General features: G+C 41.1%; 1 pseudogene; it reads right to left on the bottom strand.

Moving 5' to 3' along the window:
* LOC139159558 (sperm-associated antigen 4 protein-like) overlaps nucleotides 1-19,838 on the bottom strand; it is a 154,162-nt pseudogene extending 134,324 nt beyond the window's left edge.
* Between the last annotated feature and the right edge of the window lie 246 nt (nucleotides 19,839-20,084).

Below are 20,084 nucleotides of genomic sequence, written 5' to 3'. Positions count from 1 at the left end.
TGCTTCTCAAATCTAAAATGGCGAGACGGCTCCAAAAAACATGTCAACTCCAAAGCAACAAATCTTTTCCTCACACTTAGAAGGGAACAATTTTGAAAAAAAATCTAACACCATAATCAAAATGTATACCAAATTAGCTCTGATCCAAACTTTACCTTTAACAGCTATGAAGCTCTTCAGGCAGAATAGAGAAATTTTTTGCATTTTTCCAGATCTGTGCTCTTGCCTGGTCCCGATTGTAACAATTTTGCAACTGAATCCAATGAGCTTCCTTAGCACGCCAACTCACCAGCACTCCGTTCAATCGCCGGGCCCCCCTAATTTTTCAATTTGGCCGGGCCCTTGACGCCAGTACCGGTAATACTGCCCTATCGGCGGCCCTGGCTGCAGCAGCCCTGAAGGACAACCTGGAAGCAGTTCTTGGCCAACAAAGTCAGGTCAGTGCAGAAAGCAAAAAAAAAAAAAAAAAAAGAATTTTGAGTCTTGACAAGCAGGCAATCTTTTAATGGTGAGCGGAGTTATTTTATATGAAATGGGCAGAGAGCTACGGAGAGTGGTGTGATTTTTCACCCTGATTATTGCCAGTTGTTTTTAACATGTTTATTTTATTGATTGATTGATTGATTTTGTCCACTACAAAATGAGGGTTTTAGTGGGTATACACATAGTAAAATACATGATGTAGGTTATATAGAGGATATACTTATAGTAAAATGTATCTAAGAAAGAGTAGAAGAGAAGATATAGGAATGTTAAGATGCCTATGTTAGGGCTTATTTCAGAAAGCTATGCTGGAAGTAGCAGGCAAAGGTTTTGTCCATTTCATCCTTCTCCTCCCACATATTGCTAGTTTATCCAGCCTCTACTGATGGGTTGCCAGTCCAGTGAACTTGGCAGTGTATTATGTACCAATCCCTTCAAAAGGAGCTTTTTGAAGGGAGCAATAGCTTGCATATCCCAAATTAAGGTATTAATTAATATTTTTCTTAAATTTGTATCTTACTTTTATTTGTTACAATTTAAGATCTGTACACAATAATGGGCTGCTGCCCCCATGGGAGGGGGACACAGTGGGAGTTGTACGTTCGTGCACTATTTATAGAATACTTAATAATTGTTTTTATTGTCGTTCCTTCTCTAGTACCTTAGTATGATCCTTAATGGCTTTTAAAATAGGAAATAATTAAATAGTGTGTTTTACCCATAAACACTTTAATCATTTTAATCATTATCTAGATCTTAACTTTTATAGCAATTAAAGAAAATTGAGCTACTTGCCTAATCTGTTATACTGAACCTTATGGGTTCAGTACAAAACCTTAAAATGTTACTGTGCTCCTCAACAAATAATGGTGTCTATCATTTGTCCTTTTTGTGGCTATTCAAATAATGTGACGTAATCAACTGAAAAAGAATCAAGCCACTACCACCCAGTCACATGACCTTTAAGCCACCCCGGTGACCTTTAAGCCACCCTGGTCACATGATTGTCAAGCCACTCCCACCTGGTCACATGGCAGGCAAGCCACACCCACAAAATAAACCATGCCCACAGTGTGGCAGTAAGCATTTTGGCAGCTCATTGCTATATGTCCATAATGCTCCCACCTCCCATTTTTCCCCAAGAACCATCCTAGATCTGAATGAATGAAATATTCTCATTGAATACTTTGTTCTGTACAAAGTTGAATGTGCACAACAGCATGTGAAATTTATTGTCAATCAGTGTTGCTTCCCAAGTGGACAGTTTGATTACACAGAAGTTTGATTTACCGTATATACTCGAGTATAAGTCGAGTTTTTTAGCCCAAGAAATGGGCTGAAAAACCCGACCTCGACTTATACTGGGGTGACTGACATGTCACCACAAAAGGGCGCAAGCGGCTTAGGGAAAGACAGCCGTCTGCCTTTGCTTCAGCTCGAAAGAAGCGGCAACTGCCCGGTCAAGAAGCAAGAATCCACCCCCTAGCCAAACGGCTTTTTTCTTGTTTAGCGCAGCGTTCGAGTTGTTGGCAGGTTCCTTTGCTTGCACGCAAGAGCCAACCACTCGAACGCCGCGCTAAACAAGAAAAAAGCCGTTTGGCTAGAGGGTGGATACTTGCTTAACCGGGCAGTTGCCCCCTCCCCCAGAGCGATATCCTTAGCGGTCTCCAGGAAGCGGCTTAGGGAAAGACAGCCGTCTGCCTTTTCTTCAGCTCCAAAGAAGCTCTGGGAGAGGGGGCAACTGCCCGGTTAAGAAGCAAGAATCCACCCCCTAGCCAAACGGCTTTTTTCTTGTTTAGCGCGGCGTTCGAGTGGTTGGCAGGTTCCTTTGCTTGCACGCAAGAGCTAACCATTTGAACGCCGTGCTAAACAAGAAAAAAGCTGTTTGGCTAGGGGGTGGATTCTTGCTTCTTAACCGGGCAGTTGCCCCCTCTGCCAGAGCTTCTTTGGAGCTGAAGAAAAGGCAGACAGCTGTCTTTCCCTAAGCCGCTTCCTGGAGACCGCTAAGGATATCGCTCTGGGAGAGGGGGCAACTGCCCGGTTAAGAAGCAAGAATCTACCCCCTAGCCAAACGGCTTTTTTCTTGTTTAGCGCGGCGTTTGAGTGGTTGACTCCTGCGTGCAAGCAAAGGAACCTGCCAACCACTCGGACGCTCTCTCTTTCTCTCTCTGTATATACACATACAGTTTATATAGTAGATAATGTACAGTATATTTTGGTGTGCCTGTGTGTAATATTTATTTACACATATGGCATATATACATAGAATTAAGTATATTTTGGATGTTCAGTAATAGTAAATATAGAGGGAAATTGTATCTCTTTGAGGCAAGGAGAGGTCAAGTATCCTAACCCTAACCCAAACCAGCAGGAGCAGGGGATTCAGGTAAGCACCTAGGTACTTGCATTTTTTTTGCCTATACCTGCCTTGGGGGATATATACCTGTTTACCATCTTTTAAACTTACAGAGCTAGTTTACTGGCTTTCTTTGAAATAAATATTCTAAAATATTTAATCTACTGATGCCTCAATTGATGTAATTTTATTGGTTTCCATTTTTATAAGTTACCAGGAGCCGCTGCAATTTCCACCCTTATACAGGGGTTTATAAATTTTCCCAGTTTTTGTGGCAAAAGTAGGCGCCTCGACTTATAGTTGGAGCGACTTATACTCGAGTATATATGGTACTTGGAGTTATATTTTGTTAAGTGTTCCCTTTATCTTTTTGAACTCTCTCTGTGTGTGTGTCTGTAGCCAATGCTTCAGCAATATACAAGGGGCCATTTTCTTCCATTCTGAAGCCCAATAATGAAAACTTCTATAGAAATGGGAGAGAATTCTCCTTTTGCTTTCCAACGTCCAGAAAGCATAAATAAGGAGAAACAGTCTACACTATAGCAATAGCAATAGTACTTAGATTTATATACCATTCCACCGTGCTTTACAGCACTCTCTGAGATGTTTACAACATTAGCAGCCCCCAATTTTACCGACTTCAGAAAGAAGGAAAACTGAATCAACTTTAAACTGGTCAGCATTGGATTTCTGGCAGTGAGCAGTTACCCTTCAATCCTGCATTCTAACTACTGCGTCATCACAGCTTTTGCCATCATTTAAAGTCTTCTTAAATACAGCAACTCAGAACTTCACAAACTATTCCAGATATACATTCAGAAACAACATACAAAGGAGAAGATTTTGTTCTTCTCTGGAATATTCTGCTTTTGAGCTGGAGAGTTTTGTGCATCACTCCCCAGGGGTGGGCTACTGCTTGGATGGGAGGGAACGCAGTGGAGTAGCGAAATTGGAACTCCACCCTAGAGCACCCAATTTACACTGAAAGATGTTGAAAGAAAATGTAGCGCGTCCTGCATAAACCACGCCCACAGTGCGGTAGTAAAAAATTTGGTACTCCTTCACCCTTCCTCCCCCTGCTCTAAACCAACCGAAATCATATTATTGTAACATCTGAACTCTGCCTTAGTTTAATGCAATTAAACGCAACAGTTAGATTTTGAAGTCAGAACAAAATAGGCCCTGAAGAACTGCAGAAAAAGTTTTCAGAGCCATTCACAAATATGTGCATCCTTTAATTTTAAGGAAAGCACTGAGCTTTCCTTAAAATGAAATGAAGTCAGATTTCATCAACATTTCGACCTGGAATACAAGATCTCTAGGAAATCCAAGGGCTATAGTGTAGGCTAGATTGAAAAGTTAAAGAAAACATCCAGAAGAAAATAATGACATGTATATAGTTATGTGATAGAAACTGGACTCGGGGCAGTACTATTTTTCTAGCTGAGAAATTGTACTATTGTACTGAATTAACTAATAGCAATGATAGAAATATTGCACCTGTAAAATAGTTTCAGGGGGGTTGGCTGAAGAGATGAATGGAAACCAACAGTTTTCCTGATGCAAAAAATCAAAACTCTTAGATGTCCTGTCTTTATCGATTGTGGCTCCTAGATAGACAGACAGATGATTATGTAACCTCAAGTTATTTTCTATTTCTAGTGAACATTTAGATGTATTTTCTTGTGACAGATGTTTTTTAAAGTCTAGAATTAGTAGAGTAAAATATAGATTTCTTAACAGAAATTACATTCATTCACATGTAATTTCCCAATATTAGTTCCCGCGTAGTCTCCATGTAGATAGATGAGACTTTTATAAAGGCTAGAATAAGTACAGAATAAAATATAAAGAAACTTTTCATCAGAAATTAAATTCACTTATATATACTGTAATTATCCAATAGTAATTCATCTTTTGTAGAGTTTAGTGTAGAAAGAGAAAAATCTGTCAGATATGATTTCAAATCACTTTCTTATTTTTTCCCCCCAAGCTTCAGTTCAGGGATTTAAATGTGATGCCCATTAAACATTTAAATCAACCGAAGCTTTCAGATACTTCTCAAGGGCAACCAGGTTCTCAAGATCCAGAACTGGGTTTAACTACTGCACAACTCACAGTTTATGCAAAGACACTCCTGGCTGTGAGTTGCAAACCCAAAGCCACTCCATCTTTCAGGACATTACCTATTGACTTTTGAGCCCAGTCAGCTTTCTGTATATCGTCTTCAAAAATCTTCTTAAAAGCCAAATTGAGCATATCAATCATTTCCTGCAAAGGAGAAGAAAAATGCACCAGGGAAATGATTTATACAAATATCAGTTACATACGTTAGACATCGTAAATTACAAATAGAACCATAGACTTAATTCCAACTGTTAGCAACAGATACACAAATATGGACAATAAAGCATCATGTCAAAAAAGCCAAAATTTGCCAATTCGGCAAATGGTTTCTTTCTCAAGTTTGCTGAGTAAAGACAGGAAATAAATGGGCCCAAATGAATAGCCCATAAAGGAATATTAACTGGTATCTAATAATATTTTTCTATCAGATTTTAGCTAAGGAGGAGTGGTTGCTGGTGCTTAAAACAGTGTGTACTACAATTCTTTTAGATAGCATTAAGATGTTTTCATCTGTCAATTAATTATGTGAAAAAATGATGCCTATGAAGCATACATTATAGCCAGCCCTGGGACACAGGCATTTGGGGGCTAATGTCAAAAGACAAAAATTTATATCAGTGCAGAAATCTCTATGCAATGCTCATGCTTTTTAGACATAAAGGCTGGAACTTCTGTGGAGAAGAAAAGTATGTAGAAAGGAGAGGTGATTTAATAATTCTTAGAGTCATCAATCAATCCAGACAGACTATCTCATGTAGCAGGTTGGAGATGTACAAATTTCCTTTAAACTTTTGGTAAAGGATAATCCCATAATTTACTATTTTATTTAATTTCTATACCACTCAACTCTCCAAAAGCAGTAATTGTTTTGTCTTCACCATAAAGACTTAAAGCATACTAGAACACCTTTTATTATAAGCATCTCTATCATGAGCAGTGGGAATCCTATGACTAGGGCAGTGGTGGCGAACCTTTTAGAGACTGCAAGCCAAAACCCACTTACTTGTCGCAAAGTGCCAACAAGGCAATTTAACCTGAATACTGAGGTTTTACTACCTAAGATAATGATAAAGGCAGAGTTCAGCTAATTGTTCTACGAAAAATGTGATAAATGCACTTTTATGCCCCTTCATTTTTTCTGCTTTTGAAATATTATGCTCAATAACAATAAAACCTTTTGTAATATCATTTCTCTTTTTCTCCTTCCCTTTCTGTTTTTCTCTCTCTTTCCTTGCCTCTCTTCCCCTTTCCCTTCCTCTGACTTTTTCTTTCTCTTCCTCTTTCCCTCCCTCTCTCTCTCTCTGCCTTTGCTTCTCTCTTTCTCACCGTTTCCATCCCTCTGTTTCTCTCTCTCCTTCCCTCCCTCTCTCATTGCCTTCATCTATTTCTCCACCCCACCCCTCCAAAACTGGTGCTGGGTGGTGGGAATCTGGAGGCTGATGAGCCTAGGAGCAGTGCACCGAAGTTCAGCTGTCTGGCAGGGAGGCATGGCACCCCAACATAGGCAGCTCTGCAGGAAAAGCAACTGACATCCGGGAGGCCAGAAGAGGCCTAGACCAGGGGTAGGCAAAGTTGTCTCTTCTATGACTTTTTTACTTCAACTCCCAGAATTCCTGAGCCAATCATGCTAGCTCAGGAATTCTGGGAGTTGAAGTCCACATGTCATACAAGAGCCAACTTTGCCTACCCCTGGCCTAGACGATCCAGAGTTGCATTGCGGCTCTGTGTCGTAATGAATTTCAGGAGGAGGGGGACCCCATCTTCTCCATTGGGAAACACCTGAGCTATGGTGGTAAATCTATAGCATCATGCGAGAGGTGGCATGCAGAGCCCTCTCTGTGGGCATGTGTGTCATCGCCCCAGCCTAGCTCCATCGCATTTCTTTGTCGGTTTCATTTTCAGGGAAACAAAAGTTTGTGGGACTAAAAAAAAAAAATCACTCAATCAATTCCAACTTTGTGAGATCTTCTCCTTTCATGAGAAGTTGGAATTGATTGAATTTTTTTTTTTAGTCCCACAAACTTTTGTTTCCCTGAAAATGAAACTGATGAAGAAATGTGATGGAACTAGGCTGGGGTGATGACGCACATGCCCACAGAGAGGGCTCTGCATGGGACCTCTCGCATGATGCTATAGATTCACCACCATAGGTCTAGGATTGTCCAAACTATTCCACTGGTTGATTGTTCTCCCTGTTGGGAAATTTCTCCTTGGTTCTTGGTTGCTTTTTCCCTTGATTAGTTTCCATCCATTGTTTCTTGTCTTGCCTTCAGGTGCTTTGGAAAACAGGTTGATGCTCTCTGCTCTCTGCAGTCCTTCAAATATTGGAACACTGCTTTCGTGTCATCCCTAATCCTTCTTTTCATTAGACTGGATATACCCAATTAGCACCATCCTTGTTTCTCAACATTTTGTTGATATTGTGGCGACCAAAACTGGATGCAACATGGAATACTAGTGCCCAGTATGGAATTATAATTTACCCTTTTGCAGCAGGAAAGAAACCCTCACTGTGGTTCAATGTTTTCCCTACTGTATTTTTTAAGCATATTTGGTACGAGTGAGGCTGGGCATGAGAACAACTAACAGACTTCAGTTTTGTAAACGGGGGAAAAAATGACATTCTATGGTAGCTAATAGATGTGCAAAAGAAAATGATAATCTGGAAAGATCGAAACCAGAGAATTTCTGAGATTAGTTGCAGCTTCCTACTTTCTCCTCTCCTGGTAAGTCACTTTCCTGAAGGATTTGCTTGGTGGACTGCAGGCGGCCTTTATGGAGGTTGCTAATCTCAGAATGCATTTGATCCATTTCATTCTTAAGGTCCTGAATTTCATGGAATTGATCTTCCAGCAGATGTTGAAATTTCCTTGTAAGAAAGGAGGGGAAATGGGTGTTAGGATTATATGCAAAACTCTGAAAAACTGTTAAATGGTAAAGCAAAAGGATACAAACCTGTTCTATTGTTGCTTCCGTCTAGTGTTGCCTGGATTTTTGCTGTAGACTAGTGTAATACAGCTGGTCCTTGACTTACAACCATTCATTTAATAAGTCTGAAATTACAGTGGCACTGAAAAAAGTGATTTCCGACCACTTTTCACATTTAGGACTGTTGCGGCCTCCCCATGGTCACATGACAAAGATTCAGATGCTTGGCAACTGATTCATATTTATGACGGTTGCAGAGTCCCAGTGTTGTGATCATCTTTTTGCAACCTTTTTATAGACAAAGTCAATTAGGGAAGCCAGATTCATTTAATAACCATGCTATCAACTTAACAAAGGCATAGTTTTACTTAACCAGCGTAGCAAAATAGTGGTAAACAGGGGCAAAATTCACTTAACAAATGTCTCATTTAGCAACAGAAACATTTGGGCTCAATTGTGGTCGTAAATTGAGGACTGACTGTAATCATAACTGCTTTCCAGGGCATTCCTGGGCCTGCAATGCACCAGCTAATTATTGTGGTTACATAAAACTGGATATTAAGGCATTTCCGCCGAATCTGAAGGATGTTAGAATCAAGAAAGGAGATATTAAGCATGCCTGACCCCAATACGGTAAAGCAGGGATGTCAAACTCAATTTCATTGAGGGGCGCATCTGGGTTGTGTTTGATCTTGGGGGTAGGTAGGTGTGGCCATAGTGGGCGTGGTCAGCTCAACATCACATGTACCAAAAAAATTTTCGGTGTTGGCGGAAAAGTATAGTGTCTGAGTGACATTCCCTTTGGGACTGGGCGGCATAGATAAACAAACAAACAAACAAACAAACAAACAAATAAATAAAAAAAATCCCTTCTTTTTTTATTAAAAGAAATTAATAATAAAACAAAACCAAATTATATTACTATTATTATCTTCGCTTTTTCCATCCCTGTCTCCTCCCCCCTTGTGTGTGTGTGTGTGTGTGTGTGTGTGTGTGTGTGTGTGAACTGTTGATCCATTTCCAATTAGAGGTGAGCTATTGGAAATGGTTCAACAGTTCACACACACACACACACACACACAAACGGCTGGGGGTTATTATTTGGGTGCTTTTTACCATATCCTTTAAATCAAGAGTCATTTCTCTTCTCTTTCTCTCTCCCCTTCTTGCTCTTTCTCTCTCTCCTTCTCTCTATTGCTTTCTCTCTTTCTCACTCTTTCTTTCTTTCTATCTCTCTGGCTTTCTTTCTCTTATCTCTCTTGCTAGCTCTCTCTACCCCCCTTTCATCTCTTTCTCTCTTTCTCTCTTGTTTTCTTTCTCTCTCTCTATTGCTTTCTTTCTCTTCTCTCTCTTGCTAGCTCTCTCTCCCCCCCTTCATCTCTCTCTCTCTTTCTCTCGTTTTCTTTCTCTCTCTCTATTGCTTTCTTTCTCTTCTCTCTCTTGCTATCTCTATCTCCGCCCTCCCTTTCTCTCTCTCTGTTAGCAGCGGCATTGGTCAGTAGCCCTGGGGCGGTGGCAGGGTGATCGCTGTGAGGCGGCGAGGGGGCTGCGAGTGCGCTTTCTCCAAGCGCTTCAGGAACGCTTGCACTGCCTCTACTACAGCCCCCTTGCTGGAAGTTTGGGACGAAAGCGCTCCCAGCGAAGGGGCTGCGAGAGGGGCAGGGCAGGCATTCCCGAAGCCTTCGGAGAAAGCCCTCTCTCGCAGCCCCCTGGCTGGCTGGCAGCACTTTCGTCCTGCAGACGCCACTGCGGTGAGAGAAGTCGCGCCCCAAGGCAGGAGGTGGCGGAGGAGGAGAGGGGGCAGATTGGGCGGGCGGGGAGCAGGGCTGAGAAGCCAGGGGCACGTTTGGCTGGAGGCACTGTGGGGAGGTAGGGGCGGCCGCGGCTCCCTTTGCTCCTACTGCCGCACCTCCCCCCCCCCGCGGGCTGGCAGGGGGATGGGGAGCGCGCGCTCACAGCTTACAGCAAAAAGTTCCCTGGAGGCTCAATTTTTTTACTGTGAAAGCCTCCTGCAGACCTCACCCACCGCATGTGGTCCACCCGAGCACTGTTTTTGCCAACAGAGGAACAAGAAGCCAATCTTTACTGTTTCCAGGGCAGTCCCGCGAGCCGGATGTGGCCCATGGGCCTTGGGTTTGACAGCCCTGCCCTAAATATAGTCAGGAATGAATGTTTTTTAATTCGAGGGAACTTCCTTCCACAGAAAGGTGGATAGAATTGCAGCTTAAATATTTTCTCCTTGGGTGTGAAAGAATGTTGCACTGTAGTCTCTAACCAAAAGCAAATGCATACTTATCCAGAGGGCTTCCAATGTGTTTTCAGTCTTAGGATTGCCTCCAAAGGGATTGGTGTAGGCCAGGAACAGACAAAGTTGGCTCTTCTATGACATGTGGACTTCAACTCCCAGAATTCCTGAGGTAGCATGATTGGCTCAGGCATTCTGGGAGTTGAAGTCCACAAGTCATAGAAGAGCCAATTTTGCCTACCCCTGGTGTAGGCCAAGGATGGAATTGGACAACCTATTATTTTAACCCTAATGTACATGAGATAATGAAACTTGAGGCTTACATTCCTAGACCAATGCATGCCTGGCTGGGGAATTCTGGAAATTTGCCAAGGTTGGGCAGCCCTGTCTTAGTTCCTGTAGTTCTAAGCCTGGCTGCATTTCAATAAGCCACATTCCCTGAGATTTGTACAGTTCTTTTCCTTTAAACCATAACTTTTCTTCCATATCTTAGGTTTGAAGGGGGAGAGGCCTCTTTCCAATGTTTTGGTTTATTGGGTGACGATTTCCAGACTTTTTTTTTTAAAGCTTGTGTGCATTCTTGTTTTTAACTATTGTATTTTGTAAATTTCCCAGAGTCATGAGATAGATTTAAGCAGTTTATACATTTAATTAATGAGTAAAGTCTTTTTCTTTAAGATATTTTGGAGGGATGTATAATAGTCTTACCAGAGATTGTTGAGCTCAGTTTCATACATTTTTGCTAGTTCCTGTTGGAAGGGAAAAAACATATATGATTCAACTTTTATATGAACAATTTTTAACGTGGACCTCAATCATAGTTAACTGTAGTTAATTTATGACCATTTTAGAATATATATCTATATATATCTATATCTATATCTATATCTATATCTATATCTATCTATCTATCTATCTATCTATCTATCTATCTATCTATCTATCTATATCTATATATATATATGTACAGTATATGCTTCTTGACTTAAATTCAATTCCATACCTCCCCAGCCAGAATTATGCAGTAAATTATAATCTTATCATTTAGTGATTGCCTTAGATAGTGAGAATTTACCATTACATAGATGATGAAAAACTAACTTGGGAATCAATAACCACATTTACCTTTACAACATCATTTGGTTACCTGTCCACATTGCCTTGTGCTTATCCCATACCCTCTGGTAGAGCCAATACATTTTAATTTATGTTTGCTTGTTTGTATCCTACTTTCCATTATATATATATTTTTACAAAATATCCCAACATACCTTCTTCCTCTTATTTTTCCCACAATAACAATCTGAAGTGAGTTAAGGTGAGTGTGTGTGACTGGGCCAAGATCACCCAGCTGACTTTCAAGGTTAAGGCAGGACTAGAACTCAGTGTCTCCTAGTTTCTAAGCCAGCATTTTAATTGCTATATCAAACCCAAGCAAGCTGTCATTTCCTGAGCTGCTTGTTTGTGTAGCAGTGGTTACTCCAAAACTGCTGAGAACAACTTAACAGGCTCAGTTGTGTAACGTTAATGAGTTGATTGCAGCATGGTAGCAGCTGCTGCCTGGAATTGACAAAATCCTAATCACTTTCACCCCTGAAGGCATTTGCCTCCTAAGAACCTGCAGGTACACTTCTTTCAATGCATATTCCCCATCATGTACCTGTTCACCCTCTTTCCAGTGAATGTAAATGCAAACACCATTCCCATTCTTTCTAATTATCCCAGTGCCAGGGTAAGCATTTCAAACGATGGGGAGTAGGGGAAAAGGAATATATGATTTGGCCATTTCTCCAGGTTCTTCATAAATTGAGTTCTCACTACACCTTATACCACACTGCTTGGAGCCCCTCCCTTATGATACCAGGTTGCAACGCCTTGGTCCCTTCAGCCTTGAAAGACGGCATTTAAGGGGTGACTTGATCGAAGTGTATAAAATCATGCATGGGATAGAAAAGGTGGATAGAGAAAATTATTTTCTCTATCACACAATACTAGGGCAAGGGGGCACTCCTTAAAGCACATAGGTAAGAACGCGAGGACAAATCAAGGGAAATATTTCTTTACCCAAAGGGTCGTTGGTTTATGGAATTTAGCTGTCAGCCTTGATAGCTTCAAGGCAGGATTAGACAGATTCATGGATGCCAAGTGTATCGGTAGTTATTGAAATGGATGTCCATGTGCCGCCTCTATGTTGGTTGAGGCAGGGAGAATTCCCTTGAGTACCATTTGTTTGGGGTCAAGGGAAAGTTTTGCCTTCTCCTTCTGCTCAAGATTCCCATGTACAATTAGGGGGCCAATGTGTAACACAGAATGCTGGACTCGATGTGCTTTGGCCTGATTCAGCATGGCTCTTCTTATGTTCTTATGCTTGGATTCACACAACTGTTTGGGGTTATATCCTAATGCTGTAAAGCAGGGATGTCAAACTCATGTTGTCATGTTGTCATTATGTGATGTATTGTGGCTTTTTTCCCCCTTCGCTAAACCGGGGTGTGGGGGTGGCCAGTGTGTGATGCAGCTGTGCCATGATTGTGACACCCCTGCTTCAAAGCAAAGAAAAGCTGAAGTAAAATAATAAGCAGAATTGTGGTTATGTGATTTTTTGCTTAGTGACAGCTTTGCTGAACAACGGACTTGTAGTTTGTCAATTGCAGTCACCAAACAAGGAGTACCTATTTTTGGAGAATGCAAAAGTAGTGGAGCCAAGTTTGCTACTTGAGCCATTCTTTTATATTTAAAAAATAAAATCCAGATTTTAACTGTCACTTCCATGATGACAGATTATACACAAATTCACTTGCTGTTTTCCAGATACAACATTTCTGGTAGCCTCAAAACCCAAGAAAACAAATGTGAACATCATCTTTCATGGCCTCTTATTATCGAGCAAGGGCTTGTTTCCATTGAGAATTGTTACTGAGGAAAGGATCTTTGTGTGTGGCATCCTTTTTGTCTTGAGGCCAAATTCTCAAATTCTCTATGAGTTCCCCAATCTGGCCCCAAACTATTTCGATGACTTCCTTTTCTGTCCCTTACATGCAATGGTGTTTACCTTGGATGACAGGCCATCAGATAATTGCAAGTATTGACAAACAGTATAAACTGAGCCTGTAAGAAACAAACAAAACTGGGAAGTTTCTACAATGAACTCTACAAATGCATTTTGTCTTGAAGCTTCATGCTAAAATTACACAGAATTTAAGGAAAGATGTTCCTCTAGCATGTTATCCTCTTTTCTCAAAACTCTTCAAGAAGGACATTAATCCTACCTACACTGAAATTTGGCAACTTTATTGAACACTGGGCACGTTCTCTCCTTCCTTTTGAAAGAAAAGAAAAGCTTTTTAGTTTTATAAACACAGAGTAATATAGAAGTGCATCTAAGAAAAATATCACCACACACAACCATTTCCCACTACCTGAAGGAGCTTTTAAAATCTCACTTTTTTCTACCGATACTTACTATTCAAACAGCCTTCATTTACTTCAACCACCTACCCAAATTGTCTCTTACAGAAGCTCTTTCAGTACTGAGAGAAAAATCTGTATCTGAGAGAAAGGTGAATGGTCATAGGATATACAATAACATGCCCTTGTTTGCAGGTTGGACACTTCTGCTGTGCAGTTCCATACGTATTCGTCCTGCAAGAATCTGCAGTTGGATCCTGGTTCAGAGGAGCAGGAGTTGGAGCTGGGACTGTCCAACAGGGAAGACATAGTCCTCTATAAATGAGTGGAAAGTCGAGGGGATGAGGATGAGGAAGTCCCAAGGCCGTCTGGCAGTGAGAGTGGGGGGGTCAACCGGATGGGGATCCTCCTGCAGGAGCAGAGCAGCTGCACAGGACCAACAAAGATGGTAGTCTCTCAGTGGTGGGCTGCTACCTGTACGCCTCGGAGCTCCATTCCGCTAGACTGCGCAATTTGCGTGCAACCACTCTGATGCCGTCTTCAATATTCTGGTGACTGGCGCCATCTTTTTTTAAAAAAATCCTGCGAGGGGATACCCAGGTGCGCGAAATGTCATTGATTTTTTGCTTCTCCACATGTGTGGAAGCAAAAAATCACTGAAATTGCATGCAAGCGAGTGTCCCCTCAGGAGATTTCAGCAAGTTTTTGTTTCATGCGCAAAAGCAAAATCACATGTGGGAACACACGCACAGGCACACATCCATGACCACCCGAATGAGTAGGATGCCCGTGCAGCGCAACGATATGCAGGTAAGTGGAACCCGCCGCTGCTCTAGACTGCCTCTGACAAGGAACGGATGAGGAGAGCAGAGTGGAGAGGGGCACAGAGGAGATCAGCGAGGTTGCTTACAAGGAAGCAGCCCCGTCCTTCCTCAGAAGGAAAGCTGGGGAAGGTTGATTGAATCAGATGCTTGAGAAGGCGTGTCTATCAGGAACACTTGCTTGTTTTGATGTGCTTCTTCCCAGCTTCGCTGGATCCTGTTCCTTGAAATTTGGGCTTGGTCTCAGCTCTCAGACTTTAGACTCTTGGACTCTTATTTGGTTGCTGAAACTCTGGACTTATCTCCAGTGAAGGGCTACCAAAATTTTACTACCACATTGCGGGCGTGGCTTATGCAAGATGCCCTGCATTTATTTTCAACATCTTTCAATGCAAATTGGGTGCTCTGGGGCGGAGCTCCATTTTTGCTACCCCACTGCGTTCCCCCCCCTGCAGACAGGCAGTAGCCCCACCCCTGCTTATCACCCTCTTTCCTCGTGGGAAACCTTCCTTAGCCACTGCCTTGCCCACCTGACGTGAGTTAAAACATGAACTTTTCTGGATAAAATCTGGCACATTGGGACTTCTGACACTCAGGTCATCGACACAAGCACCTTTTTTGTTCAATCCATGAGAACCTCCTGCTATTCAGATGTTTTTTTTTCAAATCTCAAGTGGAAGTACTTACCATAAATGACTGAAGCAGCTATGGTGAGCAACATCAAGCATTTCACAGAGTTATCCATTTGGCTTCTGTGGAGGAAGGTAGGATCATTAAGGAAAAGTCAATAGACGGGAAAATTCTTAGGATAAAAATGTTAAGGATAAGAATGGGAATTTTGATAATGGCGAGGGCCACTCAAGGGCATTGCTCGTTCTTTTCCCAACCAGAGAGGTTTATTAACAAGTCATTCTGAGGGTTGCTGCTGCTTCATGTTTTTTTTCTCTCCTCTCTTTTCCTTGCTTGATATCTGCCATAAAACAATGCATGGTGTGATGTCATCAAACAGGGTGTTTCCTTAACCCCTAGTGCCAATGGTATCACACCATACATTATGGCTATGCTAGCTGTTGCATGAGAAAGGGAAGAAACACCTAGGACAGGGGTAGACAAAGTTGGCTCTTCTATGACTTGTGAATTTCAGCTCCCAGAATTCCTGAGCCACTCATGCTAGCTCAGGAATTCTGGGAGTTGAAGTCCACATGTCATAGAAGAGCCAACTTTGCCTAGCGCTGACCTAGGAAGATGCATCTATTGAGTTCAACCAGTTCAGTTTAAGGTGTTAGCAGCATTGTTAGGTATCAGATAGGGGCCTTTCCCAAACTGGATATGCAGATATGGAATTGGAAATTGCCTGCATGTAAAACAGGTCAAGCATCAAATTCTAGGCAATGCTCAGGTTATTACATTGCTTGAGATATGGAAAAGCAGAAGTGAGAGTAAAATAAATAGTAGAGTTAATGAAAACCAGCAAGAGGATCAGAAGAAAGACTACTTGTGAAGTAGAGGAAGACATAACATAAGCTTTCTTCCTGCAAGTAATGGAGGAGAGAGGCAGCTTGAGTCTATGCAAAGGATTCAAGAAGTCCATGTGTGTTTCAACTGGGTTTATTTCAACATGGCCAACTCTCCATAGGATGATTCACTGCGGGACAAGAATTACACTAATATCAAAGAAATGGTGGAATAGAATCACTGAAGAATGGAAAATTTAATATTTTAAAATTTATTTTAAATAATAAAATTGAATTGTTAAATTGTCCCATGGCGAGTTGTGCTGAGGTGAGTTGGCCATGGTGAATTGACAGTGGCAGGTTTGGTTGCAGCTACTTGGCTGGGCTGGATTGATTGATTCATTGGTTGATTGATTGATTGACTGATTCATTCATTCATTCATTCACTCACTCACTCATTCATTCTTTCATTTGGGTTTCTGAATGGTTTATCCCATTTCCATTCCCAACTCAGCCAGTGTGGACAACTTTCACCATCAAAGAAATTGCTGAATACGTTGGCTGGAGAAGATATGTGGTTTGGAGAATCTGAGAGAAGTAGACTTGAATTTAGAGGGAGGGACTTGGGACTAGGAAGAGAGAGAGAGAGAGGAACTGCAAATGGGACCATGCAGAATCTGTTACTTTTAAAGTCAAGGAAGGAAGAAATTAAGGATAATTAATTTGTGCATAAAAGGCACCATTAAAACACAATAATTGAATATTTTATAGTTATAATACATTATTTTAATATAAAACATGGATTTATAATCAAAATAATTTTTAAATATTTAAATTCATGGGGATGTGCATGGGGGGTCAAAAATGCATGCAGGGAGTGGAGGGGCAGGAGGTCACTTGCATATGCAGGGAGTGGGGGAGCATAGGGGGAGTGCGCACATATGCGGGGTGCATGCAGGGGAGTTGTGTGGGCAACTGCGAGGCTGGGTGTGTGTCGCACACGCATTGCGTTATGGGTGTCAAAGTATGCTTTCGGCAAGTGACAATAAAAATGTTAATCAATGTGTTAGGGTAACACCTCTTTAGCCTATTTAAAGTCTTGCATGTCATCTAATATATGATATTTTCAACCTCTACCCCACCCAACGTAGATGTGATGGAGAAGATGATTAGATGCAGAGTTAGCTGTCTTGATTATGATTTCTTTCCAAAAGACGTTTTGGACATTGTTACATCGCTACTTACCTTATACAGCAGCAGAATTGTAAAAGTTTTCGAAGAAAGTAGATAATAGAATACACAATAAGACTAGGAATGCAGCATATGGTTTCTGTGAAACAGAACAATTCACAAAACAATTAAGGTGTTGATTCTGAAGGTTTATAAAGTACCGTATATACTCGAGTATAAGTCAACCCAATTATAAGCCGAGGCACCTACTTTTCCCACAAAAACTGGGAAAACTTATTGACTCGAATATAAGTCCAGGGTGAAAAATACAGTGGCTACTGGTAACTTATAAAAATGGAATATTCTTCTATTGTGGCTTCTTAAAATTGTTTTTGTAGGAGAATAAAACATATGAAGAACGGTTGCAAGAACTGGGTATATCTAATTTAATGAAAAAAGGGACCATGGGAGACATGATAGCATTCTTCCAATATCTCAGAGTTTGCCACAAAGAAGAAAGAGTCAACCTATTCTCCAAAGCACCTGAAGGCAGAACAAGAAGCAATGGGTAGAAACTAAACAAGGAGAGAAGCAACTTAGAACTAAGGAGAAAATTCCTGACAGTTGGAACAATGAATCTGTGGAACAGCCTGCCACCAAAAGTTGTGAATTATCCAACACTGGAAGTTTTTAAGAAGATGTTGGATACCCATTTGTCTGAAGTAGTGTAGGGTTTCCTACCTAGGCAAGGGGTTAGACCAGAAGACCTCCAAGGTCCCTTCCAACCCTGTTCTTATTATTATATTATATAACTTTTTTCCTTCCAAAATGTTTTTTATTTATTGCATTTCTTCCTCCCCTTCCAAAATCTTTCTTTTTTTAAATTCCAAAAACCTTTTAAAATATCTTTAGGAATGTTATCTTAATCTTAAAACCTGTTATCTTAATATCATTATAATTTTCTTAATAATTGGGATTTTATATATTCTTTCAAAACAATTGCTTAAATCAGACTTCCATGTGATAAATATTCAGATTTTCCATTTAAAATGTATTTCATAAGTTAAAATCATTATTACTATATCAATAGATCAGTAAATAACAATTGGGGGTTACTCAATCATTAACTGTAAAATCTTTCTTCTACATGATATTTGTCTTGCATAAGGAGAAACCATACTCTTAAAAAAAGGTAAATCTATTCATATTAATTATGTAGAACAAATGATTCATGACAAAATTCATACTATTATATTATCCTAACCTTTGTATTGTTTGAAACAAGTCAGCATTAACAATCTGCTTGGTTAGGATAAGTATAGTTGGAAGAAAAAGTTTAATTACACACAGTTATCCCCACTTTAAGCAACATTTTCTTACAAAATAACCTATCCTGTTAATCAAATTTAAATGGGTAACTTACATTTTACTTGTACATTTTATTTACAGTACTTGTAAAATAGCGTTGCTGGCTTGATCAAATCCATGGTTCCTTCCTTCTGAAAGTCTCTTGAACTCTCCCGCCCCTTCCCCCAGTGCTTCCTGTAGAGGAGGAGCTGTGATTGGTACACCTTGCTGCCAATCAGATAGCTCTCTCAGTGCCTCCTTTCTGTGTAGAGAAGGAGCTGTGATTGGTTCAGCCTGCTGCCAATCAGGCAGCTCATGGGCAGCAAGAGCAGAAAGAAAAAAACCTCCTGTTGCCAGCCATGAGGTTTCTTTCCTCCCTGCCTTTCACATCGGAACTGTGGAACTTTGGGACAGTTTTCAGGTCAGTGAAAGTCAGTGACTCTAGTATATGTCGAGGTTGTATTTTTCAGCACTTTTTTTGTGCTGAAAATATCGACTTATACTCGAGTATATATCACCGGCTCAAGGTTGACTCAGGCTTCCATCCTTCCAAGGTGGGTAAAATGAGGACCTGGATTATGGGCGCAATATGCTGGCTCTGTTAAAAAGTGCTATTGCTAACATGTTGTAAGGTGCCCTGAGTATAAGGAGAAGGGCGTCATAAAAATCAAATAAATAAATAAAATAAATCTGTAGACCTATTTCCCAAATGCTGATATAACTGCTTTGGGATTGTTATTCATTAGAAAGAAGATTTGTGGTGAGGTTTTTTTGTTTTTTTTTTGCTATGTCCCATTACCTCCCTTTTTAGTTTAATGCAATTAAACGCAATAGTTAGTGAAAAGTCTGAGGCAGCTTGAGTTTAAACGGTTCCTTTATTCAGCTCTATTCGGAAAGTGACTTCAGCAAGGAACGCGTCTGGCTTTACACAGCACCAGACGCTCCTTTTATACTTTTAGACTTCCCGCCGAAACCCAACTGTCAGAGTCTTAGCCAATCAGAGGCGTCTAACAAAATTCAACTATTTACATTGCTTTATACATACTCAACACCTCTCCCTCCATTGTTTAGAAAAAAACAGTTTTACACAGAAAGCCAGGTGACAAAATCATCCAATCGGCTCAGTCTGCGTGCAGTCCTTTCGGACCTGCGCAGATCATTTGAGTCTTGGCAATCGGCCAAAGAGGAGGTCGGCTCGCTAGCATCTCCACTGGAAGTCCAGGGTCTTGGTTGCGGAAAGGCCCCCAGTGTAGAGTCTGCGGGCACAACGCCGACCCCCGAGGATGCTGGCTCGACATCGCTGGAGGAAGATCGTGGAATTGGTGAGTAGATTTGCGTGTCCATTAAATTTTGTTGTATAGTCCGTCCGTTGAAGTCCTCTGTAGAAAGCAAGGGTGAATAATCCAAGTTAGTGTTTCGGGCTGTGGTGGCGTTTGGTACAGGTGTGGACTCTTGGCGCCTTCGTAGGTGGTCGATGTGCCTTTTCCACACTCGGCCATCGTCTAAACGCACATAGTATGTCTTTGGCGCGGTTTGTTGTAATATTGTCCCTTTTAACCAATTAAGTCCACCATCAATGTTCTTTGCAATCACATTTTGACCTAAATACAAATTTCTTTCTGGATTTACAACATCATTTTTGCTTTCACAATACATAGGATGGAGTCTATCTATTGGGGTCCTCAGTTTTCTCCCCATCAAAAGTTCAGCAGGGCTTTTTTGAGTGGTAGCATTTGGGGTGATGT

This window comes from Erythrolamprus reginae, chromosome 2 (genome assembly GCF_031021105.1).
Source record: "Erythrolamprus reginae isolate rEryReg1 chromosome 2, rEryReg1.hap1, whole genome shotgun sequence".
Taxonomy (NCBI): Eukaryota; Metazoa; Chordata; class Lepidosauria; order Squamata; family Dipsadidae; genus Erythrolamprus; species Erythrolamprus reginae.
Note: the sequence above shows the minus strand (reverse complement) of the source record. Positions and strands in the feature narration are given on the sequence as shown.